Raw genomic sequence first — 5,187 nt, 5'->3', positions numbered from 1 at the left:
TCTCTCGTTGTATTGCGGCCGTTTGTCTTTCAATGCTCGGCTCAAACGCATCAATTGCGTTCGATACCGATCGCCTGTGATTGTTTCAGTCGGTTTTAACAGTTCATAATACAGCCGAGCTGGTCCCACCAAATACAGAGCATGACCTTGGACATCAAAATCACCGTTCTTGAAGCGTTGAAACCACTCACGATACGTTCTTTCACTAATAGCGGCCTCACCATAAGTATTTGAGAGCATTCGATGAGCCTCAGCCGCAGATTTCTTCATATTGAAGCAAAAAATTAAAACCTTCCGCAAATGACGAGAATTTGGCTCGTAAACTGACATTTTCATTCATATTTTTTTCTTGAATAAATAATGATATATTTTATATAAAACATTCAATTCTTAGGAATTTAAAATATAAAACACATTTACTATCAGATGATATAGACTTTTATTATTATTGTAATTGGTTGCTTTCATTTCTGCCCTAACATTCTATATAAAGTATTGTACAGTCCATCATATTGCAATGTGCAACACGTATACACACACACACACACACACGCACGCACGTACACACGCACGCACACACGCACGCACGCACGCACGCACGCACACGCACACGCACACACACACACACACACACACACACACACACACACACACACACACACGCACGCACGCACACGCACACGCACACACACATAATCATGTATTATACGTTATTACACGTTATATAATATCTGAGTATATATATATCTTTGACTTATTGTGTTGCACACTGTATTAAAATATATTAATCTTTCGAGAAAATAGCCATTTGCGTGTTTTATATATATGATTTCGCCATTTGAATTATCTTGATACAAAAAAAATGAATTAGATTCATAAATTATATAATATGCCCTCAGTTAATCAAACCTTTTTCCGAATTTTTTAAAAATTGATGTAAATATGTTTGAATTTTTGCCACACTTTTTGGCACTATAAATGTTATTATATATTGGAAATTATACAAATTTTACTGACAAAATCATGAATCCTTCGAAATCTACTGTTTCCCTAAATGTATGTTCAAATTGCAAATCAATTTGTTAATTGTAACCTGAAAAATCTTGTATCATTTTTAAAAATATAGTTTCAATAAATGTATGATGTTACCAAACTGTAAACATGTTAGTTTACTTACTTCGTAGTTTACTATCATGTAGTTTTTTATCATTAATCATCCTACCTAATATGTATGTGTTGTGAAATGCACTTCACTTTCTTCCTTTTTTATATGTCTCAAGATAAAAACTTGGAATAAAGTAGTAATGTTTCAAATATCCACTTTCAGAATCTTTTGCACATTAATTATAAAACTTCATTTTTTTAAGTAAAAAAGTTTTTGAAAATTGTAAAGTAAAATCCCTTAATGCGCATAACAATATATGATTACATATTACACATTACATATTACACATTACAGTATAACAGATTATATAATACTACATGAAAAAAATAATGTTCTATTAACATTAATCAACATCTAATTGAAAATAACGTTCTCTATTCAATAACAATGTTAATTAAATAAAAAACATTTTATCAAAACAAGAAGAATAGCGTATTTGTTTCATTAATACTGTCATTAAATTAACAAGATTATTTTATTAGATAGTTATCGATTAATATTTAAAATCATTTTTTCTGTGTTTGAATGCTATAAGGTAGAAGTGAAACCAATTATCAATGATTATATCAATACAAATCCTGATATGTATTTGTATTAATATTACCACTGATAACTCAAATATTATTAACTTTATAAAAAAAAACAGCAAGAGACAAAAATTGTTTATTTTCTTCTCATAAAATTTTGAGAATTCTTTTAATATCATATTTTCTCATGTTGATAAAAATAATTGTTAATAAGAAAATGTAGTACTAAAAAGTTGATAAAAAATTCTGAAAAAATTTTTAGAGCTCTATGAGAAGAAAATAAACAATTTTTGTCTGTTGCTATTTTTCTGTAAAGTTGATAGTATTTGAGTAAAAAATTATTGGAGATCAATATTCGGCAATTTTTAGGTAATATCTTGCAAATTGCTTGTTCACTATTGCAAAATGGTAGAGAACTTTTCGAGTTTTCTCAGTTTTATCCATTTTGTCATTATGCGAGAGTTTTATCGTTAATTATCAGACACCCTATTAAAATTGAATGTTTTATACTTTATAGTAAACATCGCTATATAAAAAATTCGTTTTTTATAAGTAAGTACAAAGAAATAATTAAAATTAATAAATTCAACGCGCAAATAAGTATCTAGAAGGCTAAATAGTTAAATGCTTTTGTTATTACTTTAAATATTCTCTTGTGATAAATTATCTTCAAAATATTGTAAGAACTCTTATATTTTGCTATGAAGAATAGACTCGTAGGTAAAATTGTTTTTTAGTAAAATGGTATATTATTAGATATCAAAAGATGTTTCTTCTTCTTTAAATTAATTATTCCAAATTTCCATTTTCTTAATTTATTCGTCTGATTAAAAATATCTCTATTATTTTTTTTATCATCATCATATTTATTATGATATTTGATAAAACTTTTGGAAAGATTACATTTTAGTATCTTTAATTTTCACATATAATTATAGCCTAGAATAGTGCTATAGAATAGTGATTCATGTATATTCATATTCCCAGTCACATTGCAAATTCTTCTGACTTCTGAACTATATCATTTCGAAGTTATTTAGTTAAAATAAAACTTTGTAACTTAAAAATAACATGTCAAGTATAATATTGAATTAAGGAAAAAGTCCTTTTACAAGTTGGAAAAAGATTTTTTGCCACTTAAGTCTAAGAAAAGATTTTTAAGTTTGAAATCTCTACTTTCAAATGGTTATTATAAGTTTTTAATTTTTGTGAGTTTTGTCATTTTTACATAGAAAATTACGAACTGAAAAAAAATGAAAATTTTTCTTTTCACTTTGAAGGTCTGTAGTGTGCCAAAAAAAATTTGAGCACATTTTCGACTATCTACCGTGAAAATTTGAATCAAATTCTCTACAAAATTACTTTTTTTAAATGTTCCTATGATTTTTTATATCTGATTTACTTGCGGATTAAATAAAATATTCTGACTTTATTGCTCATAACTCTATAAAAATCATCGTATCACAATTAAAATACAGATTCTTAAAGCTGAAATATTGCTCTATCAAGTATAGATAATTGCCAATTTTTTTTTTTTAATAGAATATATGGATTGTTAAAAGTCTTTTTACTACTTGTAAAGGAATTTTTTTCCTCACTCATTATATGAAAATAGACTACTGTGAAGGATAAAATCATTGCAAAATTATTGCACTATAAGTAGGGGGTGATGCAAGGTGAATCTCGCTTCACATTGCAAAGTACATGCATGTGTGGGAGAGAGATTTCTATCCCGAAAAATATTACCTAAATCAAATCTAATTTTAAAACAAAAATATGTTTGAGTTAAATTATATTTTTTGGGGATGCAGATATAGAAATGTAATACTTTGTAACGCAAAGGGAGGCCCCATATCATCCCCTGATTATAGTGCAAAAGAATAATTTTTGAAGTACGCTGCATCCTCAGCTCTAAAAAATATAAATAATACCGAAAATGTAATTTAACCTATAAATTTATTTCTAGCTTGAAATTAAAATTAGATTGCAATTTTTTTTAAGAGAAAGTGAAAGGAAAAAGGTGATATTCTCTCACGTTCACACATATACGCATAAGTGTCAAAGTTAAAATTGATAAGCGAACTATATTTACCTTAAGTGTAATATTTCATATTACACTTAAAATATTTTTTATAACAAAGGAGAAGGTGGTATTATAGCTAGTGTATATTGTGGTCTCCCTTAATATTTCCGCTATAGCGAATGCTAATGATTACTTATATTATGCAATTATTTGTTCAGCAGCTCGCCATTACATCATGACACTAATATACTAATAGTCAACACTTATTATAACGCATTTTTACTTTCAAGTGTTTTAAAACGTTGCTGAGGTACATTTTAGCATTTAATTATTTACTTCTTCATTTTTCTTAAATTTGAGTATATTATCACATGAATATATGTATTTTTGAATGTATTATTTATTATTTAACATTTTATTTGATTGTATAGAATATTTTGAGTTATGCAAATTTAAACAATAGCTGACATTTTGCTAATTTGGCTCTCTATGGATATTGATTATTCGATTTCGTTTTTAAGATTTAATTCATATCAAAATAATTATTTGATAATCGATTGTAGTTCTACTGTTAATCTATACTAATAATAGTTTATATTACGTGTACTATTTTTAACTAAGATTTTTAGTACTGAGTAACTTGTACACAGAAGTTATATGTGAATATATATATATATATTCATTTGCATACATTTTAAAACGTTTTATTTTTTTGTTAATTTTCTAATTAAATACTATTTTTTAAACAAAATAATATTTTAAGGCTATTTTTATGGAAGGTCACATCATCACTCATTTTTTCTTCGCATCATTATGCAATGTCACCACATTTTTTTTAATAGTATCCTAATAAATAAATAATAAATAAATAATAATTTCGTAATTTTCAGTTCAGAATCGATTTAATAACATTTTAAAGAATATAATTGTCAAGTGTTAAATTTAAATATTGATTATTAACAAAGTTATTGTGTAAAATGTAACTGGGGTGTTATAATACCACCTTCTCCTCTAATATAAAAAATGTAACTGGAGTGCTATAATACCACCTTCTCCTCTAATATAAAAAATGTTTATAATAATATAGAAACTAAAAAATTAGAAGAATCTTCAAGTCTCATTTAAAAAGTGTATCATTCAGGATTCTGTGAACTATAATTATATGTTAAAAATGTTATATGTAAAAAATTAAAGTAACCGATAAGAAATTATTGTAATATTTTTATTGCAGCAACACTTTACAAATTTCACAAAATAAAATATCGTCTATAAACTCTAATAAATAAATATCAATTTCAGTTATAGATTTATATTTTTGTATGAATTATTTCAAATAAGTAACGATTTACATTTCAAAATAATTAAAACACAACAAATCCAATTATCATATATCACATAAAAAAATTTCCATCAATATATTTATTACATAAAAAGTATAACATATTATACATATATATATATTATACATATAT

The 5,187-nt window shown here is 25.9% G+C and overlaps 1 protein-coding gene across 3 annotated transcripts in view; it reads right to left on the bottom strand.

Annotated features, from left to right (window-relative positions):
- LOC108691381 (calcitonin gene-related peptide type 1 receptor-like) overlaps positions 1 to 5,187 on the bottom strand; it is a 128,033-nt gene that overhangs the window by 56,890 nt on the left and 65,956 nt on the right. The window lies entirely within an intron of this gene.

The sequence above is a fragment of the Atta colombica genome, unplaced genomic scaffold, assembly GCF_001594045.1.
Source record: "Atta colombica isolate Treedump-2 unplaced genomic scaffold, Acol1.0 scaffold46, whole genome shotgun sequence".
Taxonomy (NCBI): Eukaryota; Metazoa; Arthropoda; class Insecta; order Hymenoptera; family Formicidae; genus Atta; species Atta colombica.
Note: the sequence above shows the minus strand (reverse complement) of the source record. Positions and strands in the feature narration are given on the sequence as shown.